Source organism: Bos indicus, chromosome 10 (genome assembly GCF_029378745.1).
Source record: "Bos indicus isolate NIAB-ARS_2022 breed Sahiwal x Tharparkar chromosome 10, NIAB-ARS_B.indTharparkar_mat_pri_1.0, whole genome shotgun sequence".
NCBI lineage: Eukaryota > Metazoa > Chordata > Mammalia > Artiodactyla > Bovidae > Bos > Bos indicus.
The window spans coordinates 33896251-33908113 of NC_091769.1; positions in this window are offsets into that span (position 1 = coordinate 33896251).

Consider the following 11863-nt stretch of genomic DNA (forward strand, 5'->3'; position numbering starts at 1 on the left):
CTCATTTGATTGACTATAGCTGCTTTATACTACAGTAGCCAAGTCGAGTGGTTAAGTCTAGTTGTGGCAGACACCATATGGTCCACAAAGCCTAAAACATTTACTCTCTGGGCCTTTATAGAGAAAGTTTGTTGATCTCTACTGTGGAGTGATGCTGTGTGATTCCCCAGGCTACATCATAAAAGTTGATGCTGCTTTTTCTGTGTTGACAGGAATACTCAACTTCGAAGGCTTCAGTTATCACATGCTGAGCCCTTCTTGAATTCTAGACCCACAGAAACCATGAGCAATAATAAAATGATTGTTGTTGCTAAACCGGTACATTTTGGAATGATTTGTTACACAGCAGTAGGTAACTTAAACACTGCCTTTACTTTTTATTACTACAACCAGCCTCTTCTTCGCTCCCTCTTGATCATTGTGTTATCATTTCCAATCATCCGTTCCCTCCCCTAAAGAGAACTTTGCATCATCATCCCCGTTATGTCTTCCATTGTTTGGCTTGGCCACCTGGCTTACTTGGGTCAATAGAGATGTGAGTGGATGTGGCTTCTAAGAAGAAGCTTTTAGAGGTGTACCCTCTGCCATGAGAATATAGCATCTCCTAGAGGGGCTGGTGGTCTTCCTGAGTCCTAAAATAGGGAGACATGGGGTTTGCACCCAGTCCACCTACAACCTAGGGTAGAACCTCAGAGATGCAGAGCTGCTGAATCCCAGCTGGTCCATTGCTGATATGTAACATGAATGACAATAACCTTCCTTGTTGCAAACCGTTGAGAGTTTGAATTTTCTTGTTCCTCAGCGTGACTTAGCAAAATGAACTTCTACTATGTGCCAAGACCCTGCTGCCACTGCTGCTACTAAGTTGCTTCAGTCGCGTCCGACTCTGTGTGACTCCATAGACAGCAACCCACCAGGCTCCCTGTCCATGGGATTTTCCAGACAAGAGTACAGGGGTGGGTTGCCATTGCCTTCTCTGGCCAAGACCCCAAGCATATACAAAATACATTTCAGTGGATTGCTCTGGTCCCCTCATCTCCTGCCATCACTTGACAGTCTCTCCCTAGTGCTGCCATGTTTTATGTGCTTTGCACACCGTATTTTCTCTGCCTGGAATGCCCTTGGCTGCCTTTCAAATTATACATGCTCCTCAAAACTTCATATCATCTCCTTTGTGGTGGTTCCCCCAAAATTCCCTAACAGTCTTTCCCAGCATATTCTCCAGTGGTTGTTCATATGCCAGTGAACACTTATCTTTGTATGGTGATACCTATTTCTGAGTCTTTGTACCCTGCTAGACTGCCATCCTCCTAAGGACAGGAAGAGTATCTTTTCCATGTATGCATAAGTCCCTGACCCTTGCACAAACCCTAGCACTGAGAGTACATAAGGATCATGTTAAACTGTGACCACAGACAGAGGGAGTCCTGAGGGTGAGGGACTGGATTTAAGGGAAAACCTTCTGTTTGGAAATCTCTCCTTTCTTGCCTCCAGCATTTTCCCGAAGAACAAATCAAATTCAAATAACAATCAGGAGCAAGCTTAAAGGGTGAAGGAGTCATGGATAAGTTTGGGGGTTGGTTTTATATATATGAGGCTCAGTTTGTTTGCCAGTTTGTTTATTTTAGTACTACCATACCACCCATCATGTCCTTTCCCTTTAGTAGTTTCCTTGTCCTCAAATCCCCCAACCAGTGAGTTCCAGGCAGCCACACAATTGACAATATCCTAGCGCTCCTTTCAGAGAACTCCCAGGGTCTCTGCTGGAGCAGACGTTTCTGATTCACTGATACCCCCTTTGGGGGCCTCTGTTAGAGCTGGGGCAGCTTTCTGAGAGAAGACAGTTGAGAGAGTCTAGTGTTGCTCAGTCCCCACCAGGGAGGGGCCGAGGTAAAGGGATGGGGCCTCCTCTGCCCTTTAGTGCCCACAGCACATGGTGTGGAGCATGGCACCTTTTGCTTGATTGGTGAGAACTGCTGGTCAACAGAAATGGATTGTCCCGCGAGCATGATCAGGACACATTTAGGTGAGTCTTGAGTTTTCCATGTGTAACAACCAGTAAGAAAGGAACAGAGTAACTGTCAGTGTTGGGAGTATTACTTGTTATGTGCTTGTGTTACTTAACTATAACTCTGGCTCTGCCTCTAGCTAGCTCTCTGGGCCTCAGCGAAATGAGTGGTTTGGAAGTCACTGAGAGCTAATGTTCCCTTAAACCTCTGAGATTCTAAGATTTCATAATGGATTTAGCAGCTGCAGGGTTTTGATGATGTGCCCAGAAACACACACCACAATTGGATCAAGATTGTGAAAGTGCCGATCTTTAAATAAGGATGAGTAGGGGAACTGATGAGATTTTGGTGAGGATAAAATAAAATGCTGGATGTGAACATGCTTTGGAAATGTCTATGCATTTTGCATGACGTGCTGCCCACATTGAAGAGTGAAATGCTGCGTTCAGTAGCTTGCTATTTCCTTAACAGAATTAGTGATTAATTCATACTAGTCATAGCCCACAAAGAGAAATAGCTGGAAGCAGGTTCTATTGAAAGATGGTATAAAGAATAGAATGGTCCTCAGATTATTTATGGTCTTCAGCCCTTTCTTTGCTTCAGGAATCAGTGGTTGTCATCACCATCTGATCAGTCTGCAAGTTAGAAACCCAGTCCTCTTCTGGACCCACCCTCTCCTGCATTCCCACTCCCAGGGCTGCTGCTCAGTGAGACCTCCTTGGTCCAAGCTGCCATTGCCTCTTGCCTGGACTCCACCATTCGTCTGCTCCACCCACACCCATCTTTGCCCTGGCCCATCTTCCTCAGCCCCTTCCCTACTCTTCAAGCCAGATGGTGTGTCTCCCCTGCTCAGCTCCCCTCTGTGGCTCCCCACTGGCCCTGGGACAGAAGCATAGCCTCTTATGACTGCCGTGTGCACTCTCCAGCCCCTTTGTCCTCTAGCCTTGAGCCATTCAGGCTTTTTTCAGCACAAGCTCCCTCCTCAAGGCCTTTGCTCAGGCAGCCCTACACCTGATATATCTCCCACCAAGTCTCCTCCTCCGATGAACTCCTATTCATCTTTCAAGGAGCCCATTTCCTCAGGAAAGATTTCCCCGGATTCCCTGACTGATTGCACTCACTCATGGCTTCCTGTGTGCACTTTACATTTATTTGTGTGATTATTTGATAAATCATAAACTGTACTTCCATGAGATCAGGAACTGTGATTATTTTTGTTCATCATTTGAATTTCTAGCACCTAGCAAAACAAGAGCTCAATAAATATTTTTTTTAAATGAATAATATTAATCATTGCCTTCTTCTCCTAGTCCTCCCCCGAGTCCCAAGTATACCAGGACCAGAATACTCCATGTTATTAGATCAGTTTTCCTTGGTAACAACCGCCACAAGGGGCACTGAGGTCATTTTGTACTTGGCATTGCAGGTAACTTGAGTGCAGAGTGAACACTGAAGGGGAATGAAAAGTGCTGTAGATGAAGTAAGACATACCTGCAGCCCTAGTGTCCAGGAGACGTTCTGCGTGTTTGTCTATGAAGGGCCTCTGTGGACAGAGGGTATCTACCCGTTGGTCCCTGAGCAATATGGGCCCTTCCAGTTCTGAAAAACAACAGAAAGGAAATTCAGGAACCCAATGCCTGAATCACATGGTCTGGAAGTGACCAGAAAAATCATGGGCATGGCTTAAATTGTATCCATGGGGTTAAGCAAAATCAGCCCACACAAAAGAATTATTAAGGCAACTATGAGAAAGAGATTAGAGTTGGTTTTTGCTGTACCTTTAAAGTCCTGCTTCTTCAACAGAATGATTATATTTGTGTCTGGTATTTTTTATCTTTATATCTCTATATGAAAGACACACCTTCTCAACCTCTCAGTTTCACTCAGGACATTAGACCAACCTTTCCTTCCTTCTTGATACTTTCTTCCTTTAGCTCTAGGAATACTCCTTTCTGGTTTTCCCTAGACTCTTGGTTCTCCTTTTCAGTTTCCTTTGCTAGCTTCTCCTCTGGTAACCTGCTAATGTGTATCCCTGGGCTTGAGCCTCAGCCCCTTTATCTTCTCTGAGTGATCTCATCCGGAAATACGGCTCTAATTACGATCTGTTAACTGAAGGGCTCCCAAATTTATATCTCTGACCTTTCTGCTAACTCCCAGACTTGCATAACCAAAACAAAAAAAACCACACACACACAAAAAAACATTCTCAACATCTCCATTTGGATGTGGTGCTGGCTACTTGCCCATCTGTCCTGTGTCCTGCAAGGCCGACCATTATGTAAAGTGTGAAGCATCACCAAGCTGTCTTTCCCAACTGGAGGCACTGGCATCAGATAGGAAAGTCTGAGGGGAGGAGTTTGAGTAGGCATGCCCTTGTCTTCTGCTTTGCCCGCTCACCAGCTGCCATTATCCTTTCTGGCTTCTGATAAGCCCACTCTTCTTCCCCTTGTCCCGTGAGGCCTAGAGCTGGTCGCAGTCACTGTTGTGTGCTGTGGCTTATCCAGGGAGCTTCCCCACCACTTGTTGGTCTCCTTTCCCCCGCTCTTCCAACAATCCCTTTACTCAGCTCTCCTCAGGGCTCCAGTTTGAATGTATGTCTGATTTTTGCCTGACTAATGGAAATGGATATCTCCTAGGCTTCTCAAACTTAACACAGCCTAAATAAGACTCCCTCCCTCCTAAACCTCACAGTATAGTACGTTACGTGGCACCAGCGTGCATCCCCTGTCCTACTGTAAAATGCCAGCATTTTGCTGAGGCCACGTGATTTTTGTATGAAGGTTCTTCATCTGTAACTCTCATCTTTAACAACTACAATTGTAGTTGTAACAGTTAGAAGTCTGGGGCTTATCCCAAATGCTGTTTAGTCCCTTCGGAATGAGAATTTCCTACCATTTCTCACTACCTTTTGAACCCTTCAATGACATAATGTTATTCATCTTTATCTCATCGCCCAGAGCAGTATTTGAAATACAATAGATGACCAAAATAGGCAGGCTGGATTTTTTAGTTAATAATGTTTGTTAGATTTCGGTCTGCTTAAAAGGACCCTTTTTGTTCTTGTATATCTAAACTTTTAATAAAAGTGTAAAACATATCTGATTTGTGTGATCTTAACTTACCTAAAAGTCATTCTTTTTCAACCTTAGTGTTCTACAGCTTTTAACTCAAATTATTCTAAAGTGCAAGGGATGAGGATTAACTAGGAATGTTTTTGGCTTTTGAGTTGTTTTTGAGCTGAATAAAGTCCACAAAACTACTGGGAGACTTACATGACCAGCTGTTATGTGACCCTGTAGAAGGAAATGTGCATTTGAAAAAAAAAAAAAAGACAGAGTATAAACAGTAAACATGCTGGGAGGTCAAGCTGAGAATGGGAAGAGAAGGACTGGGAACAGGAGGGCTGAGACAAGGGACTATTTCACACCAGCTCTGAAGGAGCTAAGCATTTTTCCTGATGTCTTTAAAAGAAATGTTAGCCGTTTGGGGGGAAGAGCTGACTGTGGCTATTTATGAAATGTCATGTTGCTAGGTGACACCACAGGGATGAGCACCATGCTAACCTATCACTGATTTGCAGAACTAGCCATGAGGGGATATATGGGGGTGGGAGACAGCATCCAGGAAGGGATGCAGAGGCATGGGGACAAGAAGGGTGTGGAGTGCATGAATCAGCTTTAGAAAAGCCTTCATTTCCCCCTCTCCATTCCTGTAAAATGATCTGTGCAGGAGCTTAGGCCCAACCTTTCCCCTGCTTTCTCATTCGGGGGCCCCTTTGTTGCCAGCAGCCTTTTCCTCTCTTATGACATTTGGCCTCCTCTGGGAGAACATCAGCTCTGCTTCCTGCAAAAGCCAAGTCGGGAAATCACCAGGGAGGAAACCCAGGAGTCAGGCTCCCCATGCGGCTCGTCTGAGAACGGGCATTTCTTCTCCCTGTGCATACGTGGCGTGGGAATGTGTGGGAGGCCGAGGGTCCTGCCTGAGTGGAACCCAGGGCGCGAGAAGGATGCTGTGTGTGCTGCAACGTGATGAGAGTGCCTTCCGAGCAGCTGACCACCTGCCATTTAAACACAGTTTTTAGCCACTGAAATCATAGTGACCTGAAGCAAAGCCAATCACTATTTTGAAAGGGGCTCCTCATGTTTAGTTCATGCAGCTGGCCGGAATCAGTGAAGAGCCACCCCTGGGATATTAGCCAGCATCCTGGGGCTGGAAGAATTTATGAATGCTTTAGGGCAGGGTGGTATGTGTGCTTGTATTTTGCAGGCCTCTGTTTCCTGAGATTACTCCCACCTTAGGGACACAGGCTTAAGGATAATCGCAAGGTGGATACTTTGAGCCTTGGCCAAAACACTTGCTGGAACTAGGGATGCCTTATCGCTGAGACTGCAGTGAGTCTTCTGCACCTCCTAGTGGCCACAAGTTTGTGCAAATTAGGTCCCTTGTTCCTCCTGCTGCAGCCGCTGCTCCTTGGGAAGATGGGGTCGGTGCTGTTCTGTCTCATCTGGTTTCCCTGCTTTTGCTTGTGGTATGTGCAGTGCACTTACAGCTCCATTCCAGGTTTCCGAATTAGAGAAGAGGTTATCCTCAGTGATTCTAGTTCTTGAATGTGATCTCTGTCAAGAGCCCTCTGTTAGTCATCTTTATGCAAATTTTTAAAGGATGATTTCTCATCATGAATAACAAGATGGCTTCTAAGTGAAATATTAAAAACAAAACAAAACACATCTTTCTTCTTCCTGCTGATACCCCTGCTCTCCAAGGCAAACGGCTTGGTAAGAGAGAACAGGGCTGGGCTTTTGACCCTTTTGTCCTCATAGCCTGATTGGTGCTCCATGAACACTATATGTGGAGGCCTTGTATTTGAGATAGCACACTAATTTTGAGATAAAAAGATGTGTTATTATTAAAAATTTCAAACCTATTCAAAGAAGATGGAATAAGTATAATAAACATTCAATATGCAAAACACCCATCTTCAACCATTTTCAGCTCAGAACTAATCTTACATATATATACTTTAACTTTCTCCCCCACATCAAGTTTTCTAAAGAAAATTCTAAAAGGATTGTAAACATCTGTAAACATTTCAGCAGGTATCTCTAAAAGATAAGGACTCCTATAAAAATATAAGTAATACCATTATCGCAGTTAAAAACCGTTAATAGTAATTCCTTAATATCAACCAATATCCACACTGACATTTGTATCTTCTTGTATGTCTCGTAATTTTTAACAGTTTGCTTATTTGAATCAGGACCCAAATAAAGTCCATACATTGTGATTAGTTGGTATGTCTCAAGTCTTGATTTCTTTTCCTTTTTCTGCCTTGCAATTTATTGTTAAAGAAATGGGGTGGTTTGTAGTTTCCCACAATCTGGATTTTACTGCTCACATCTCTGTGTATATAACATCTCCCAGTATATACTTGGTATTTTCTGTAAATTGGAAATTGAGTCAAAAGTCTTGGTCTGAGGCAGGGTTTTGTTTTGCTATTTTTGGTGAGATGACTTCATGGGTGGTAGGTGCAAAATACGTTGTTGCTTTTCTTTCTTTCTGTGATATTATCAGCTGTTAGTGTTCTGTCTGGTACCATTAATTCATCAGGGGCTGCAAAATAATGCTTTTCTAACTTCTTTGTTCTTTCTTCATTTATGAAGTGAGATTCTCAATAAAAGGGAAGTTCTCTCAACAACTATTTGCTTACCCTGAGGCCCAGATCATACAAGACAGGCAAGATAATGTTTGATTTTTTTCCCTTCACTTACAAATTTTCAAAATAATAAGGTGGTTTCCTAGAATCCTTCTGAAGCAGAATTTTTTTTTCTTTGAAGCATAAGGGTTTTGGTTTTGTTTTGGGGTTTTTTTGAGTATTTTTTAATCCAGAGACTCTCGGATTTAACATATTTGACATGCTTTAATCCTTTACACATCATTGTCTTTATTGATGTTCCCATTATCCTATTTTTGGTTAGTGGAGGCTGAAGCAGTTTAGCTTCCCCAATATTGTCCTGCTGGTGGTGGTGGTATACTCACTTATTTATTCACTCATCAAAGTCATCAAACTTTCCCCCACTGGTTTTAGCATCCCTTTCTAAACTGTTGACATTCCACCAGAAGGTGAAGCTTTCTCTTTCCCACATTTGTTTATTATTTATTTCATTATGTAATGTGAAAATTTTTTTCAAAAATATTGACCATTTTTATAAAATGTCCGTCATTATTTCTAGCATCAGTTTTTCTTAAGTATTTTTATTTGATTTTACTATAGTCATTCCAGCTCACTTGTGAGTGTTACTTGCATATTTTTTTATCTTTTAAGTTTCAGTCTTTTTAACTTGTCTCTAAAGTTTAGCTCCTAAAGATGATATAGTTTAATGTTATTCATTTTTTGTCCAGTCTAACAATCTTTACTGTTTGACTGGAGTACACTTCATGTAAGTGTAATAAGGCAATATTTTTCCCTAGATGACTGGCTAGTTTCACTTAGCACTATCCCAGTGCCATCCGTGTTTCTGTGTATGGCAGAATTTTCTTCCCTTTTTTTTAGATTTTTAAAATTTATCTTTTATTGAAGTATAATTGATCTTACAATGTGTTAATTTGTGCTATGCAGCAAAGTGATTCAGTTATACATATATACATTCTTTTTTAATATTCTTTCTTATTATAGTTTATCATGCTGCTGCTGCTGCTAAGTCGCTTCAGTCGTGTTCGACTCTGTGCGACCCCAGAGACGGCAACCCATCAGGATCCATTGTCCCTGGGATTCTCCAGGCAAGAACACTGGAGCAGGTTGCCATTTCCTTCTCTGATGCATGAAAGTGAAAAGTGAAAGTGAAGTCGTTCAGTTGTGTCCGACTCTTAGCGACCCCATAGACTGCAGCCTACCAGGCTCCTCCGTCCATGGGATTTTCCACGCAAGAGTACTGGAGTGGAGTGCCATTGCCTTCTCCGGTGCTATACAATAGGATCTTGTCATTTATCCATTCCATATGTAATACCTTACATCTACTAACCCCAAACTCCCCCTCCATCCCTCCCCCCTCCCCTTCCCCCTTGGCAACCACAGTTCTGTTCTCCAAGTCTGTGAGTCTGCCTCTGTCTCATAGACAGGTTCATTTGTGTCTTATTTTAGATTCCACATATAAGTGACATCATATGTATTTGTGTTCCTCACTCTGACTTATTTCACTTAGTATGATAATCTCTAGTTGCATCCATGTTGCTGCAAATGGCATTTTTTCATTCTTTTTATGGCTAAGCATTCCGTGGCATATATATTTACCACATCTTCTTTATCCATTCATCTGTTGATGGACTTTTAGGTTTTTTCCCTGTCTTTGCTTTGATCACAGGGGTGCATGTATCTTTTCAGATTATAGTTTTGTCTGGGTTTTGTCTCTTTGCCCAGGAGTGGGATTGCTGGATGATATGGTAATTATGTTTTTGGTTTCCTGAGGAACCTTCATACAAGCTTACATTCACACCAACAATGTAGGAAACACATTTTACTTTTTTTTGTTTAATTTTTCTAGTTGTTATAAATGGAGGAGGAGTTCTGAAACAACCCAGTCTACCAGACCTGGAAGCAGAATTCCACTGAAAGGAAATGTGAAGTATGAGATCTGTTTTATGAAGGATGATGTGTGCCAAGTTTGCTAATGTTTCCTTGGATGCCATATTAGTTGTTTATTATTCGCTCTTTTACAGATTAAAAAATTAACATTCTTATTCTATTTCTACAAAGTAAAAGGTGATATTTAACAGTAATCAAGGAAAAACTTTTAAGAAATTTGTGCTATGGAGAGTTTTGAAAAGGAATGTCTGAAAAACATTTCCATCATCTCAAAACTTTGTTGTCACACATAATATCAGGTTGACTCTTGTAAAATCTCTCATTTGCACAGCTGTTAAAAACTGGAACTCATGGCTTTCTAACCTATTTAAATTTTCTAGCTAAAAAAAATTTCCAGTGAGTCTTGAAGTCATTTGTTAAAAATACAACATTTTCCAATTGTTTGCCCAACAGCAGCAGCAATGGAAATTTGCTAACCAGATTTCTCCCTTCTCCCCAAAAACCCTTTGTAAATTGGCAGATGAAATTTAAATAATATGAACCATAGTTTAGTAAACATAGCCAATAATGTACTTCTTTCATTTCGATTTACATGTCTTTGTGAATTTTTTCTAGTTATAGCTTCTGTAAAAATCAAGTAAAAAAGCTGAATTTACTATCAGATATTTGAAGCATATTCAGTAATGTTCAAATTTATTTCTTAATGAAATAAAGTGATTTTGTATTGTTTTAAAAAATGTTATTTTGAAATATTGTTATTTTATCCTTTCAAAATATGCCATTTAGAATGCACACGATATATAAATATTGCAATATATATAGCTTATAAGTAAACGTACATATATTAGGAGCAATGCTCAATACTATTCACTGATGGGTTTGTGAACAAAAAGTTTGGATGCTACTGCTCTAGAGAATATATCAGAGGCTGTGCACATACTAAAAAATTCAGTGTTTATATTTCAAAGACAAAACAAACTGTTAAAAAGGAAAACAAACAGCTGGGTTAGCATTCCTCTGAATTGCAGAGCCAGGAGGAAGTTGGAGTTTCTGCTTCAAATTACTTTTCTTCTTTGTTTTAGACAAGCAACATGGTTTCCACAGAGCTCTACTGTGGTTGCAGACATTGTCAGCCATCGCTAGGAGCACAAATTTTGAGATCTGGTAAAACCACGTAAACTCAAGGAAGTTATAGAAGCTCTGCACACCTCATTTATCTAGCAGGAGCCAATAGCAGTTGTTGTTATTGTTGTTCAGTCATGAAGTCGTGTCCAACTCTTTGAGACCCCATGGACTGTAGCACAGGCTCCTGTCCTTCCACTATCTCCTGGAGTTTGCTCAGACTTATGTCCATTGAGTCAATGATATCATCCAACCATCTCATCCTCTGTCGCCTCCTTCTCCTCCCCTCAATCTTTCCCAGCATCAGAGTGTGTTCCAATGAGTCAGCTCTTCGCATCAGGTGACCAAAGTATTGGAGCTTCAGCTTCAGCATCAGTTCTTCCAATGACCATTCAGGGTTGATGTCCTTTAGGATTGACTGATTGGATCTCCTTGCAATCCAAGGGCCTCTCGAGAGTCTTCAGTGCCACAATTCGAAAGTATCAATTCTTTGGCACTCAGCCTTCTTTATGGTCCAACTCTCATATCTGAACATGACTACTGGAGAAACCATAGCTTTCACTATACTAACCTTTGTTGGCAAATTGATGTCTCTGCTTTTTAATATACTGTCTAAGTTTGTCATAGCTTTCCCTCCAAGGAGCAAGCATCTTTTAATTTTTATTTAATTATTTTTGCCACCTGACATCTGAGCACCACTTCTGTTTACAGTTGTCCCCTTGCCCATCCTGGAAATCTCTGTGGAGCCAAAGAGGCAAGTAGACATGAGTGTCTGTAGCAGAAGTGAACACCCATTGCTACCAGAAGCTGCTATAGTATCACCTTTCCAATCCTAGTTCTTTACCCTTCCTATCAATTCTGGGAGCCAATCAATAGTCTTAAAATTAAACAATTTTCTATCTTAGTTAGCTTGAGTCAATTCTGATATGTCTAAGAAACATGAGATACACTATCTCACTGTGATTTGTTGTTGTCAATTCTGTTTTTAAAATTATCATACAAAATGTGTTTTTTGTGTACAGTGTTACAAATTTTCCTTGTCCAATGCATGAAAGTGAAAAGTGAAAGTGAAGTCACTCAGTCGTGTCTGACTCTAGCGACCCCATGGACTGCAGCCCACCAGGCTCCTCCGTCCATGGGATTCTCCAGGCAA